The sequence below is a fragment of the Octopus bimaculoides genome, chromosome 1, assembly GCF_001194135.2.
Source record: "Octopus bimaculoides isolate UCB-OBI-ISO-001 chromosome 1, ASM119413v2, whole genome shotgun sequence".
Taxonomy (NCBI): domain Eukaryota; kingdom Metazoa; phylum Mollusca; class Cephalopoda; order Octopoda; family Octopodidae; genus Octopus; species Octopus bimaculoides.
This window is the reverse complement of record NC_068981.1, coordinates 66,495,503-66,512,244: the sequence shown is the minus strand read 5'-3', so window position 1 is coordinate 66,512,244 and position 16,742 is coordinate 66,495,503. Positions and strand designations below refer to the sequence as shown.

The 16,742-nt window shown below is 39.3% G+C and overlaps 1 protein-coding gene across 2 annotated transcripts in view; it reads left to right on the top strand.

Annotated features, from left to right (window-relative positions):
- The window catches only part of LOC106870789 (ADP-ribosylation factor-like protein 5B), a 112,805-nt gene that overhangs the window by 4,877 nt on the left and 91,186 nt on the right, over window positions 1-16,742 (top strand). The window lies entirely within an intron of this gene.

Here is a 16,742-nt window from a genome sequence, read left to right as displayed (position 1 = left end):
ATTTTCACCATCCCATTATCACCCCACTTTGGGAACCACTGCACTAAACCATATCATACAAGTCATCAAACTAGGCCTCCTCTCTTTCGTTGTTGTATATACTTGAACCATGATAATGGTGATGGCATTGACCGAGTTGAGTGACAGACAAGTTGTTTAATATGATTAACTTGCTGTATATCTTGCTACTTATTCCATGAATAAATAGATAGAAAGACCAAATTGATTCAGTAGGAATTGAATTTAGAGTCGGGCAGGGGCAGGGGTGGCTGAGTTGTCAGAACAACTGTAAAGAAAGTATCAACTTCCTGCTCACTGTCACAGATACCATAACCATATATCATCTCGTGGTATACATTAATGGTAGAGGTTTTGTGTGTTATGTTGAAAGCTGAGTAACCTGTTATTCTTAAGTATCTGAAATGGTGAAACACTATAATTTAGGTACATGTAATTTTAATTAAACGTATATAGGGACAGGCATGGCTTTGTGGTTAAGAAGTTAGTTTTCCAACCACATGGTTTCAGGTTCAGTCTCACTGTGGAACTTTGGGTAATTGCTTTCTACTATAGCCCCAGGCCAATCAGAACCTTGTGAGTGGATTTGGTAGATGGAAACTGAGAGAAGCGTAATACATATTATATGCATGTGTGTGTCTACTTGTCTTGGCATTCATGGGATTGTTATAAACTAATGTCATTCATTTGCAATATTCTGTGAAAACACGCCTGGCTATAGGGAAATATTGCCTTGCTTGGAAACAGGTAAGGTTTCACAACAGGAAAGGCATCCAGCTGGTGAAAAGTCTACTTCAACAAATTCCATCCGACCCATAAAAACATGGAAAAGCAGATGTTAAAATGATGATGGTGATGACATATGTGCCCTGAAAGATGCTGTTATTTTTTTGAGTAAAATTTTCTCATGTTTTTAATTATTTTTCTGTGTTAGTATGAATATTTTTTTTTCTTAAGCAGCTTATTCAAGGAAATAAGAGCAGCTCCCATGACATTTTTCAGGGCCTCTGATACTGGAGGTAAGGAATTGGGAGAAAGTTCTCAAACCAGAGCCCTGGATCAAAGGTGTGTAACAGTGTTGTCTGCTAAAGATAGGTAGGAATGTTAAACCAAGTTATAGATGAAGTCTACAATCTTTAAACACCAATAGTCCTATTGTACAATTTCCAACTTGTGAATTTCATTTGCAACCCTTTATTTGCCCTCCTCCACCTGAGGCTATAATAGAAGGTACATGTTTAAGGAGCTGCAGAGTAGAATTGACCCTGAAATCACGCAGTTGAAATAGAAACCTTTTGACAACACAACCATGTTTGTGTTCTTTAGTTAGGGATTTTGTTTGAGCAGTTGCCCCCATTACAATACTGCTAATGGAACCTAAGGCTAACAGAATCAGCATAATGGTTATAATAGTGTTTAAAATAAGGAAGTTAGATCATTAACCTCTCAGCTATTGTGTGTCATAACCAAAATTATTCATTTGTTTTATTATTAAATAAACAAATCAATTATAATTCTAATCCCTTGTTAAATCGATTAAACTGGAATATTTAATTGGTGTTTGATTATCCTTTACTATATTTCAGCAAGTGTGAATGTCAAAAAAACACATAGCAGAGTGGGTTTACCATGAACACCTAGTGGGAACTTTATGAAGTCATTTAATCTGCTAGAAATAGCAACCAAATTCCCTCACATCATATTATTGTCTTAAAAATAAGACACATTAGACAGTGTAGTCTAAGTTATGCCAAAAAGAAATGGTTATGACTGGAATGTGTTCCATGATTGTCTGACCTGGGTTAAACAACAGCAAGAACAGGAGAAAGAACCAGAAAAGACAAAGACTGCAGAAAGGAAGAACAGGTTTTAGGAACGAATTAGATACCCCTACAGCTCAAAAATCTGCTAAAGGCATCCATGGGCTAGATAGGATTGTTAAACCAGGTTACAAATTAAGTCTATGATGTTGAAACAAGAACAGTCTCACTGACCAGTATCCTTACTGTTTCTGTCTGCCAAATTCCACTCACTAGGCTTTGGTTGACCAATGACTCTCGTAGAAAAAGCCATATAGTAAGCTTGAACCTGAGACCATACAGCTATGCAACATACATTTTTTTTAAACTTCAGAGCCACGTTTGTACCCTCCCAGCGAGGGTTTTTGTTTGAACACTTTGGTTTTTATGGCTAATCATCCCATGTTTTCTCAGACATAACGTACCAAAGATTATGTACTTGTACCATGTAAAAGTGTCCATGCCATTGTCTTGTAAGAAGCACTCGGTACACTCTGTGAAGTGGTTGGCATTAGGAGGGACATCCAGCCATACAAATCTTGCCAAAACAGACAATTGGAGCCTTTGCAGCTCTCCAGTTGTTCAGCTCTTGTCAGACTGTCCAACCCATATCAGCATGGAAGACAGGTTAAATGATAATAATGTGAATACCCGTCAGAGTGTAAGTATCTTGAGAGAAAAGCTGAACATTAGAAGCATCAGTTGTGGTGTGCAAGAGAGACGATTGCGCTGGTATGGACATGTGGTGAGAATGGATGAGGATAGCTGCGTGAAAAAGTGCCACACCCTAACAGTTGAGGGAATCCGTGGAAGAGGTAGGCCCAGGATCACCTGGGCTGAGGTGGTGAGGCAAGACCTTCGTACATTGGGCCTCACCGAGGCGATGACTACTGACCGAGACCTTTGGAAATGTGCTGTGCGTGAGAAGACCCGGCAAGCCAAGTAAGATCGTTGCCAGTGCCCCTGGACTGGTTCTTGTGCGGGTGGCACATGAGATGCACCATTTTGAGCGTGGCCGTTGCCAGTACCGCCTGACTGGCTCCCGTAGGATTTTCGAGCGAGATCGTTGCCAGTGCCCCTGGACTGGCTTGTGCGGGTGGCACATAAAAGACACCATTTCGAGCGTGGCCATTTTCGTGCGGGTGACACGTAAAAGCACCCACTACACTCTCTGAGTGGTTGGCGTTAGGAAGGGCATCCAGCTGTAGAAACTCTGCCAAATTAGACTGGAGCCTGGTGTTGCCATCCGGTTTCACCAGTCCTCAGTCAAATTGTCCAACCCATACTAGCATGGAAAGCGGACGTTAAACGATGATGATGATGATATGATGATTTATCTAATACATTCTTTATTTTAATGGTAGGATGTTGTATTTCTTTGAAATCTAGTTGCTGTTTTAGCAACTACATAGTCTCCCTCTTTTTGTTACTGATAGTTGACTAGGAATGTATGGTGTTCACTCAAAAATATCACCTTGTTCATGATTTTAATAGATTGTAGCAACAACTTAGATGCAGTTTTTACAATCTGAGAGGTCAGCAAAATTCAGCAATTTTTTTAAAGCTTAGTCAATGCCATTATATATACTTATAATTATGTATAAATAATAGAAACAATGTTATACAAAGAGTCACCCGTATTGTAAACTAGGAAGTTCATGAAGGAGTCATACCCAATGACTGGCGTAGCAACACCTTAGTCAACTGCTATAAAGGTAAAGGTGATGCTTTTCATAGAAGTAACTACAGGGGTATCAAACTGCTGAATCAGGTGATGAAGGTCACGGAGAGGGTCATAACCCAACTAATTAGGGAGAGAGTCTGTTTAGATGGGATACAGTATGATCTTGTGCCAGGCAGAAGCACCACTGATGCTATATTCTTGGTACAGTAACTGCAGGAGAAATGCTTAGTCAAAGATAAACCTCTACTTGGCTTTTGTTGACTAGGAGAAAGTCTTTGACAGGATCCCCCGATCCCTTATCTGGTAGGCAATACGAAAATTGGGGATTGACAAGTTAATAAGAGCTGCACAGGCCCTGTACAGGAATGCTGTTAATAAGGTAAGGGTGGCAATGAGTATAGTGAAGAATTTTGGGTAGAAGTGGGGTTCACCAAGGACCAGCCCTCAGCCCCCTCTTATTCATTATAGTCCTCCAGGCAATAACAGAGGAATTCAAGACAGGTTGCTCCTGGGAGCTCCTCTATGCTGATGACCTTGCTCTCATTGCAGAATCGCTACCAGAACTAGAGAAGAAATTTCAGGTGTGGAAATAAGGTTTAGAATCGAAGGGCCTTAGAATAAATGTTGCAAAAACCAAAGTCCTAGTAAGTAGGAAGGTGAATACATCACAAACCCCTTCAGGTAGATGGCCCCACTCGATCTGTAGAAGAGTTGTTGGTAGAAACTTTATAAGATGTACCCAGTGTAAGCTATGGACACATAAGAGGTGTAACAACATCAAAGGAAGGTTAACCAGGAAGATAGCTTTTGCTTGCTGCAGATGCAATAAACACCCAGATGTTCAGAAAATTGATTCCATCTCATTCCAGGGGAGAAACTAAAAGTAGTTGATAGCTTCTGCTACCTAGGTGACCAAGTTAGTAGTGGGGGTGGATGCTCAGAGAGTGTTACCACTAGAATAAGAATAGCCTGGGCAAAGTTTAGAAAGCTCCTACCTCTACTGGTGACAAAGGGCCTTGCTCAGCGTGAAAGGTAGATTGTATGATGCATGTGTGTGAACTGCCATGCTACACGGTAGTGAAATATGGGTTGTGACTGCTAAATACCTGTGTAGGCTTGAAAGAAATGAAGCTAGTATGATCCGCTGGATGTGTAATGTCAGTGTGCACACACGACAGTGTAAGCACCCTGAGAGAAATGTTGGACACTAGAAGCATCAGATGTGGTGTGCAAGAGAGACAACTGCGCTAGTCATGTGCTGCGTATGGATGAGGAGATATGCTGTGATTGAGGAGATCTCGGCCATAGCCTACACCAGTGTCGCATAACCAGTCCATTTAAAAAGTACTTTTGAATCGCCGGGTGACATGCTGTGCTTGAGGAGACCTATTGAGTCAATCAAATCAAATCACAATCAAATGGAAATTGTAGTTGTGGCCTATGCCAGAGTGGCCTGACTGGCTCCTGTGCTGGTGGCACACAATAAGCACCATTCATGCATGGGTCATTGCCAGTGCCGCTTGACTGGCTCCCCGTGCTGGTGACATGTAAAAAGCACTATCCAAATGTGGTCAATGCTAGCATGGGTTGGACGGTTTGACTGGGGTCTGGGAAGCCAGGAAGCTGCACCAGGCTCCAATCTGATCTGGTAGTGTTTCTACAGCTGGATGCCCTTCCTAATGCCAACCACTCCATGAGTGTAGTGGGTGCTTTTTACGTACCCAAACGAGGCTGGCAACGGCCACGATCGGTTGGTGCTTTTTACATGCCACCGGCACAGAAGCCAGTCAAGGCAGCACTGGCATCAGCCATGTTTGGATGGTGCTTTTTATGTGCCACTGGCATGGGTATCACAACTACAATTTCCATTTGATTTTCATTTTGATATTGATGTACTTGACTCAATAGGTCTCCTCAAGCACGGCAGGTTGCCCTACGATCCAAGGTACTTTTGAATGGGCTGGGGCTGGTTATGCGAAACTGGTGTAGGATACAGCCGTGAACTCATTTTATTTGCCGGGTCTTCGCAGTCGCAGCATCTCTCCGGAGGTCTTGGTCTTTCGTCATTGCCTCTGTGAGGCTCAACGTTCGAAGGTCATCTATCTGTAGTACATGACCATACCAGCACAAATATCTCTCTTGCACGCCACATCCTATGCTTCTTATTTCTCTGTTGTGTGGGCACACTGACCTTACACATCCAGCAGGTCATACTAGCTTCATTTCTTTCAAGCCTATGCATGTCCTCTGGAATCACAGCCCATGTTTCACTGCCGTGAAGCATGGCAGTTCGCACACATGCATCATACAATCTACCTTTCACTCTAAGCGAGAGGCCCTTTGACACCAGTAGGAGTAGAAGCTTTCTGAACTTTGCCCAGGCTATTCTTATTCTAATGGTAACACTCTCTGAGCATCCACCCCCACTACAGACTTGGTCACCTAGGTAACGGAAGCTGTCAACTACTTCTAGATTCTCCCCCTGGCATGTGATGGAATCTGTTTTCTGTGCACCTGTGGTGTTTATTGCCCCCTGTGCATCTGCTGCACACGAAAGCTGTCTTCTCGGTTAATTTTCCTTTGATGTTGCTGCACCTCTTATGTGTCCATAGCTTACACTGGGTACATCTTACAGAGTTTCTACCTACACCTCTTCTACTGATAGAGCAGGGCCACCTACCTGAGGGTGTGTGTGATGTGTTCGCCTTCCTACTTACTAGAACTTTGGTCTTTGCTACATTGACTCTAAGGCCTTTTGATTCTAAACCTTGCTTCCACACCTGAAATTTCTTTTCTAGTTCTGGTAGTGATTCTGCAATGAGGGCCACGTCATCAGCATAGAAGAGATCCCAGGGGCAACCAATCTTGAATTCCTCTGTTATTGCCTGGAGAATTATGATGAATAAAAGGGGACTGAGGGCTGAACCTTGGTGGACCCCTACTTCTACCTGGAATTCTTCACTATACTCATTGCCAATCCTAACCTTACTAACGGCCTCTCTGTATAGGGCCTGTACAGCCTTTATTAACCATTCGTCAATCCCCAGTTTCTGCATCGCCCACCAGATAAGGGATCGGGGGACCCTGTCAAAGGCTTTCTCCAAGTCCACAAAAGCTAAGTATAGGGGTTTATCTTTAGCTAGGTATTTCTCCTGCAGTTGTCAAACCAGGAACATGGCATCAGTGGTGCTTCTACTTGGCACAAAACCGAACTGCATCTCATCTAAGCAGACTCTCTCCCTAATGAGATGGGCTATGACCCTCTCTGTGACCTTCATCACCTGATCCAGCAGTTTGATACTCCTGTAGTTATTTCTATCTAGAGCATCACCTTTACCCTTGTAGCAGTTGACTATGGTGCTGCTACGCCAGTCATTGGGTATGACTCCATCATGAACTATCTGGTTTACAATGTGGGTGACTAAGCCATAGTCCACACCACCAGATATTTTAAGCATCTCAGCAGTGATTCCTGATGGACCAGGGGCTTTTCCTGCCTTCATACCCTTAATTGCTTTATCTACAAGGGAGCTATCTATTTGGATAGCTGGTCCCTCTACTGGGTCAACATTTGGCAGGCTCTCCTCCTCCCATTCGTTCTCCACGTTTAGCAGTCTTTCATAATAGCTTCTCCAAGCCTCTTTCTTTTCTGAAACATTAAAAGCAAGTGCTAGTCTGGGAACCTTTTGATACTACTTCATGTGTGTGAAGTGCAATATTGCGTAGTAGAGAGACAAAGAAACTGAATGTAGAAGATGTGTGAAGACTGCAGAGAAACTGATACAAGCTTTCTATATTGAATGTGTAATGTCAGCATGCATGTGATGCATATGTAGGAGGACAGAAGTATTAAGTTGTCCAAGTAGCATCCTGCAGAAGAGGAAGATGTGATAAAATCTAATATTGGGATGCTGGACTGCCATGAAAGAGCTGACAAGAGAGCACAGTATGTGGTGAGTTACTGTGCTGGAGCAAATCTTTCCACTCCATGCCAGCATGCATAAATAGATGTAAAATGATTTCAGCTTGGTTTTTATTGTTAAGCTTAAATTTGTGGAAGCCCCAAAGTGCCATATGTAAGTGCCTCTTTGTCATCAGATGAAGAACAGTGCTTGTGATCCTTTTCAGGGCCCCTAAAACTGGTGGGAGGAAGCTAACTCTCAGACTAGTGACTTGTCCTGAATACTTGCAAAAGAGTCGGCTTCTAAAATTAGGATTATCAGATTGAGTCTGTTATCTAAGAACAGGAATGTTCCCTCTAATGAGCTTCTGCAAAGTTTCTCTCTACCAGATTGTATTCAGAAGGCTTCAGTTGTCCTGAGGGTGTAGTAAAAGGCACTTACTTAAAGTACTGCTCAGTGGGATTGAACCTGAAACTACCTTGTTGCAAAATAAACTTCCTAACTACACAGCTATGTTCATTTCTCAAATTTGTATTCAAGAAACTACTTCTTTGTACACATGTTATGTTTCACCTAAGTTCATCAAAACATATCTTCTTCCACCTCCTACTCTACAGTTGGCAAATTACATTTTATATATATATATATATATATATATATATATATATATATATATAATATATATGTGTGTGTGTGTGTGTGTACAGGCCATGTTGGTAACACCCAAGAAGAGCTTTTCTGGTGATAAAAAAAAATCTTTAGTGACTTTAGCAAAACTGTTTTATTTTAAATACCTGTAATCTGAACTTTAATCAAACTATGTTCATCCAGCAAATACATATGTTGGTAATTACAGATTGTGTAATTTGAAGAGGAGTAATTTAAATGTATGTAGATGCATTTTATATCCATTTATTTTTCCATACTAGCACTGGTTGGATGGATCTCACTGTGTCTTGCCTCTTGTTGCTACCCTTCATCATCTGGCACTCACGGCCATGGAGCCAAGCCACCAATCTTTGTTGTTGTGTATCTCATATTGTTTTTACATGTGGATGTTCTTCCTGTCAACTACTTTCCTGTTTAGACTAGTTACATTTTGTTTTACAAGACATTAACTGTAGCAGGAGTGAGAAGTTTCTCTTTTTTCTGTATAAGTTTTTATTCAGAATCCCTACTCTATTAGGTTGCTATTTATATGTATTTATGGGCAGAAAAGAAAACTGGATTTACCACTGGTAATCTTTAGGTTATGAGTGTGAATGTACACCAAAATAATACTGGTTTATTTACTTCTCACTTTTAATCTATTTTTATAGAACAGACAAACATCAGCAAGTACTTTGAACTATGATCTTTTGTGACACATTAATCAATTGCAAACAACCTCTCTCTCAACACAAGCATGGCATGTTGATGCAGCCTTGATTCTGTGGTTAAGAAGTTTGCTTCTTGTTCACATGGTTTCAGGTGCAGTTCTACTCTGTGACACTCAGGCAAACGTCTCCTGCTGTAACCTCAGGCTGGCCAAAGCCTTGTGAGTAGATTTGGTAGGCCAAAACTGAAAGGAGCCTGTCAAGTGTTTGTGTGTCCTTATCTTGACATCATGTTTTATTTGTAAAAGAACATCATACAAGTGGTGTTGTTTGTTTCACGTCTTCTATGAAAACATGTCTGGCCAGGGGGAAATATTACTTTGCTTAGAAACAGGTGAGGGCTGGTGACAGGAAAAGTCTCTGGCTATAGAAAAATTTGCCCCAGTGACTTTTGTCTGACTTGTGCAAGCATAAAAAAGTGAACATTAAAATGATAATGATGATGATACATATATAGCATTTGTTTTTGTATGACCCATCCCACCTAACCAAACGGGGATGGCTTTTACTAAATTAAACATTTGTTTACAGTTGGATAATTCTGTTATTGCTTATCTTATCTTCTGCTATGATGTAGCAGCAGCATATGTTTGTAAGAAAGACATGAAGTGGAGTCCATGTTTTCTCTAGGGAAGCCTATGTCTCAATCTGTAGTGAGGCTTGTTACTAGAAATATGTGTCCAGAGTAAATCTTCACTAAAATAATTGCATGCAGTGGATTTGAGTGAATTTAATATATGAACTTGTGATCCACTACCTTATATATTGTGGCAACATGGCCATGTTTTATTTTTATTTCATGTGTTTTTTTTTAAATATCTAAGACTGCTGTTACACACAAATAGTGATTCTGCGACTCCTCATACTTTTACATTCAATTTTTTCCATGTTTGCATGGGTTGGACAGGTCTTCTCCAACATTGTCTCTACTTGTTAAGGACACTCATCATCTCTTTTATGAGGTTCACATCCTGAGATCAGTTTTTCACTGCTCATCCCTATATTTTCCTTGGTCTTCTGCAGATTCCTTCCACCTGGATCTCTTAGAAATTCTTTACCCATCTGTCATCCTTCATACACATCATATGTTTGTACCAGTACAATCTTCCTTGTACACTATATCTGATTTCTCTTATAACCTAATTTTTCTCTTTTGTACTCCATTTTACATGCAGAACATTCTTGCATTATCTTTTTCCCAGCCTTTGTACATCATCTGTATTCAATGCTCATGCAATATTGTACTACATACACAATCATCATATGATCCACTCTTTACACAGAGAGAAGATTCCTTTGTTGCTTGCATAGGTAACAGCTTTCTGAAATTTTTCCACCCAGCTCTTATTCTGACCACTATGCTTTCTGTGCACCCTCTTCCACTTCTTATTAGGCCATTTTGTTTAGAGAAGCTATCAGTCTCATTTCTGAGGAGCCTTTTGAACATTTCAAAGAAATCATTTCGAAAATTGCTCTACCTATTCTTGTGCATCTGTTAACCTATCTGTGATACCACTACACCTCTTCTTCGGGCATTGTTTTCACTGGGTACATTTTATGGAATTCCTACCCACTTTGCTAACTGAAACTTTTATTTTTGCTAGATTTACAGTTTTATACCTCTGAAGATAGTACTTTACAAAGCATCTCCATTGTCATTGTTAGTCAGAGGTGTGGCAACACCCCTACTACCTGATTGATTCTGTGAGTGACTATAGTGCTCTCCCTATTTCACTGGATATTTTCAGCATCTTAATAACTATCCTTGGTGGACAGTTTATTTTACCAGCCTTCATGTTCTTTCTGACTATACAGCTGTTAGTTTCACTAACTAGTCCTTTAGAATGTACTTGAGACAGTGCCCCTCTCTTGTTCTCATTCATTCTACTCATTCAGCTTCCGCTCTGAACATTTGAAAGCTCCTTCTTAACACTTATTTCAAATGTTGGCTCAAGGCCAGCAAGTTCAGAAAAGAGGATCTACCCCAGTGCTCTACTGGTACTTATTTCATTGACTCCTGAAAGGGTAAGTTGACCTAGGTGGAATTTGAACTTTGAATGTAAAGACAAATGAAATGCTGCTAAGCATTTTATCTGGCATATTAATGTTTCTGCCAGCTCACCACCTTGCTTCTTAATATTGGTGAGAGTAAGTGTGCTGCTGTCATTCAATATACACTTTTCCTTGATGTCTTGATTTATAGTGACACCCTACTTAGCTATCCAGAACATCTCATGCTTCTGATATTCTTATTGCCAAACATTGACCAACTTACTTTCAGCTGCCCCCAGAATTATACCTGATGCATAGTTTCTTTTCTGCCTACCTGATATTGTTCCTTGCTCACCTCTTCTAATATTTCCAGACCTGTCTAATAGCTTTTATGGCTTTATCTACTATCTCACACCATATCACCCTCAGTCTGGCTGGTACATTGGTCCAACTACTACCTTTGATCTGTGTATTCTATGTTGTCTCGTAGAACCTATCAGTTGTTATATGTTATGGCTTTAACTCCTCCTTGACACATGAATTACTTGGAACCCTTCTAAACCTATGTTTAGCAAAACAATCTTTGAGTTTCCACACCTCTTTTCTTCAGATTGCCTTATGTTTGAAAATGATTCAAATTGGAAATAAAAACAACAGAGGTTTGATATAATGCCTTAAGATGAAGTAGTGATGGCTAGCATTCCAGGTGGAACCTTTTATCAGAGAAGAAAAACCAACAACCTATAGTTTCTAAATGTATAATTTGAGAAACAGGGCACAATGAGACAGAATGAATGCATGTCCAGAACAAAGAACTTACTAGGTTTTATAGAATGTAAGCTCAGCAACTTAGACAGAAGGAGCTTGCCCTATGATAGCCATCTAATTAGGCTAAGGATTTGCAATCCAGTGGGTAGCAAAACCCCAAACATTTTATCTTTAAGAAAAAGTTAATGACTTAGTGGGTGGAGCTGTATGATAGTAGGCATGAAATTTGGACTTTTGGTGCCTACATTGTTCTGACAATTCTCTGCTTTTACCTAAAACCTACAAAATAGCCAATTATGCACCATATTTGTTTTAATTCTTCTATCTTTTCAGCTTGAACCAAAAATAATCAAGTAAACTATATCATTAAATGTGCAAATAAGCATAGGCATAGCTGCGTGATTTAAGACTTTGCTTCCCATCCATGCTGTTTCAAGTTCAGTCCTACTGCATGGCACCGTGGGCTCCTGCTCCTGGGCTGACCAAAGCCTTGTGGGTGCATTTGCTAGATAGAAACTAAAAGATGTATTTATACAAACAGGCATCCCTTGCATTATGACTACCTTGGGTTGCAGAACTTTGTGCTTACAGAAATTTGTAAATAATAGCCACTAATTTTGGGATGAGATTTCACCATTATGACAGCTCTAATAAACTTTGATAATTTAAAAACCACACTTCTCAGTAAAAGGTTGCTTATTTGTGTTCTTGGAAAAACTAATAATTATGCATAGATGTACATACATATGTAGATGTTTATAAAATGTGTGTATGTAAATGTTTTCATATCATGCATCACTATAAACACTTATGGAGTGTGAAGTCAAATTTTTCATTGTGAATATTTATGTGTATTATATAGATTTTCTTGAGTCACAGTGAGTCTGTCTGTCTATTTGTCAATACCATCAACACCTAAACCACTAGAACTAGTACCACCACCAACCATCAACTCCTGATTAAGCAACAGTGTGATCAAGATAAGCAATTCCATCTAAAATGAGACAGTGACTTCAGAAAATATGGTACCTCAGTGTATTTTAAATAGTATGACAATATAATTAACACAATCTGAACACTTCCACTACCAACAGTACCAATACCAAAACCAACTGGCAACAACAATAATAGTATCAGTATGATAGAAATGTGTGTAGCTACATGTGTTATATGACAACACAAGTGTGTGTGTGTGTGTGTAGAACATGGAACTTGCAGGTGCAAGGGGTGAAGTGTCCATGAATCCTTCTACTAACAGTAATCATACAATACTTTATTTCATCTCATTCCTTCACCCTTTCATCTCATTTCCATTCTTACATCCATAGGAATTAGACAGATTTTTGCTCTCACAAAACAGGTTTTCCTGATGCTGTATACTTTTACTACATATAGGCGTACGAGTGGCTGTGTGGTAAGTAGCTTGCTTACCAACGACATGGTTCCGGGTTCAGTCCTACTGCGTGGAACCTTAGGCAAGTGTTTTCTACTATAGTCTCAGACCGACCAAAGCCTTGTGAATTAATTTGGTAGACGGAAACTGAAAGAAGCCCGTCGTATATATATATATATATATATATATATATATATATATATATATATATATATATATATATATATGTATGTGTGTGTATATATATATAATATATATATATATATATATATGTATGTTTGTGTATCTGTGTTTGTCCCCCCAACATCACTTGACAACCGATGCTGGTGTGTTTACGTCCCTGTAACTTAGCTGTTTGGCCTAAGAGATCGATAGAGTAAGTACTAGGCTTGCAAAGAATGTCCTGGAGTCGATTTGCTCGACTAAAGGCGGTGCTCCAGCATGGCAACAGTCAAATGACTGAAACAAGTAAAAGAGTAAAGAGTGTTTGTTGTGGATAATTGTTCAGTGTTTGTGCTGATGTTGGATTTATCTAGATATCAAGATGTCTGGAGAGAAGCGATTAAGTTGAACTGAAGGTAGTTGTGTGAAAGGGAACTGTAAAGGGATTACATTGCATATTAAGTTTGATGTTTTAAAATAGCTTTAGGCAAGAGAAGAAAGTCACCCACATTGCCAAAACATTGCCTGCAACATCTACAGTAAAACAATATATGATATTAGGGGAAAATTAAGTCCTGTGCTCAAGAAATTACTCTATTTACTGCTTAGACTTTACTTTTTCATGTAATGTGGATCTTGTTTTTTTGAAATGGAACAGCTCTTGAGTGTATACATTGAAGATCAGACTTGATGTAAAGTGCCAATAAATATGATTTTAATTAAAAAAAAAGATGTCAAAAGTTAGGACAACGATTTGCAGGAAAAGGAAGGGGAAACTTCTAAATCAAAAACTTTTTCTGGTTAGTGAAGAAGCACTTAAATTTGTACAACAAAAAAGTGTGACTGATGAAGCTGCCTCTGCTGACATAGAGGCTGTGAGCAGATATCTTGAACAGTTGAAAAAATGATTAGCGTAGTGGGTAACACACCAGAGCAAGTATACAATTTTGAAACTGCACTTTTATGGCACTGTATGCCATTTAGAAGTTTCGTTTCTCAAGAAGTAAAATCAACACCAGAATTTAAAAGCCTCCAAAAATCTGCTGATGCTTCTTCTGGGAGGAAATGCTACTGGTGATATAAAATTAAAACTCTTACTCATGTATCACTTCAAAAATCCAGTTGCTTTCAAGGGTTTCACAAATTTTAATCTTCCTCTGATTTGGTATTCAAATAAGAAGGTATAGATCAGTAAGAGCTTTTTTCAAAGGGTGGTTTACAAGCATTTTTCTGTCCTGCTGGAGAAATTTTCAGTGCCAGACATGATATTTCTTGCATAGCATTGTTCCTTAGACAATACTCTAAACCATATCTCTAAGAATACAACTCCTTTGCTCCAACCAGTGGATCAAGGTTTGATAGCTAACTTCAAGGCATATTATCTGAGAAGAATTTTTAAGCACTTTATGAAAGCAATTAACAGTTAAAGACTTTTAGAAAAAGTTCAACATAATAGATGCTGTGAGTAACAAGGTTGAATCATGGAATTAAGTGAAATTCTCAGCTTTGAATGGTTCTTGAAAAATATATGGTCTGATTGTATTCATGATAATGCAAGTTTCCCACAGACTGAAGGTCTACATTTAATTTGGAAAGGTATTGTGACACTTGCAAAATGTGTAGGGTTTGAAGAAGTTGTAGAGGATGATGTGGATGAGTTGCTAGTGTTACAACTAGCAGCTGGTGCTGTTAGATGAGAACAACCCTAATTGTGACTAAGACCCCCTCCGGTTAAGAATGACCACTGGATTGTGCCTAGAAAGTTCCCCTCAGAGGCACAAGTCTAGGCAAGGTTTATGCAGTTGCTCATGCATACCAGCCTCTCTTCTTCATGCCACCAATGTTATCCAAAGGAAAGGCAAAGGCTGATACAGCTGAATGAACTGGAGCAATGTGAAATAAAGTGTCTTGCTCAAGAACACAGCACAAGGCCCAGTCCAGGAATTGAACTTACTACCTCATGATCATGAGCCTGACACTCTAATCATAAAAATTACAAGAGGAGCTTACAGTTAGTTCCTCTTGTTCCTACACTGAGCTGTACAAAGAAATGATGAGCCATAAAGATCAAGCAAATTTGGTTAAAGTTCTTCACTCCCTTCAAGTAATTTTATGAACTATACAATAGGAAATAGTCTCCTACATCCTCCTAGCAAGGCTCATTCCACCATTTCTAATACTTCTCACACTGTTATCAACATCTTTTGTGGTAAGAATATACCCTATTATGATATTACAATTTTGTTGAGTCCCCAACGTATTTTTCTTCAAATGTTTTTTTGTGAACATCTTGTGCTGTGTATGTTTAGAAATTATTTTCTACTGTAGCCCTGGGCCGACCAAAACCTATTTTAAGTTCAACCTTTAAAACAATTTAATGTAAGTGGCTGTGTGGTAAGAAGATTGCTTCCCAACTACATGGTTCCAGGTTCAGTCCCACTACGTGGCACCTTAGATAAGTGTCTTCTACTATAGCCCCGGGCTGACCAAAGCCTTGAGAGTGGATTTGGTAGACAGAAACTGAAAGAAACCTGTTGTGTGTTTGTATATATATATCATCATCGTCGTTTAACGTCCGCTTTCCATGCTAGCATGGGTTGGACAATTTGACTGAGGACTGGTGAAACCAGATGGCTACACCAGGCTCATATATTGTGTGTTTATATATATATATGTTTGGGTATCTGTATTTGTAACCCCCACCATCGCTTGACAATAGATGTTGGTATGTTTACGTCCCCGTAACTTAGTGGTTCAGCAAAAGAGAATGATAGAATAAGTACTAGGCTTTCAAAGAATAAGTCCTGGGTTTGATTTGTTTGACTAAAGGTAGTGCTCCAGCATGGTCACTGTCAAATGACTGAAACAAGTAAAAGAATAAAAGTATACATAAACACACAAACACAATTCTGTGTATATGTGTGTATATATATGTATGTATATACGTACACACACATTCTAATATGCTGAACATATATGAATGTATATGTGTATGTTTTGCTATGAAATTTGAAACAGCTGACACACACAGCATTCCTCCCCTAAAACCATATTTAAAAGATTGCTGCTACTATGAGGGTAAAGGAAGACACAGAGCTGAGTCATAAACTAGGTAGTCTTTGCTTGGCATATGCATTCTGCAGGAGTTGCTTCTCTTCTGTGCTTCCATAACGAAAATGCACTCTTAATCAATGATAGGTCTTCTTTATGATCCTGCAGAGTGATTAATCTTGTGTGTTATCATAATCGTAAAGTTGCTGTTTTGACAACTGAGAAATAAAAATAAAAATCTTGCCTGTCTATAGTTTCTGTTTAACTTGAAGTGTCTGCTACAAGAGAACTTTTATAGCTAGGTTTTGAATCTGTGCTGACGAAATAAAATTCTATGACGAACCAGGCTATGCATTGTCTAAGTTTTTCTGTCTATCCTGCCATCCCTACTTCCCTTCCTCCCTCCACATGTATTTTATGTCAGCTGTTTTATGTGGCCATGCTGGGGCACCTGCTTGAAGGGATTGTTTTTCATCAATCAAATCAACCCCAATAATTATTTTCTAAGTTTGGTACTTGATCTATTAGCCTCTTTCTTTTTGCTGGACTGATATGTTGGGGTATGGGTTACATAAACAAACCCCCCACTCGCACACA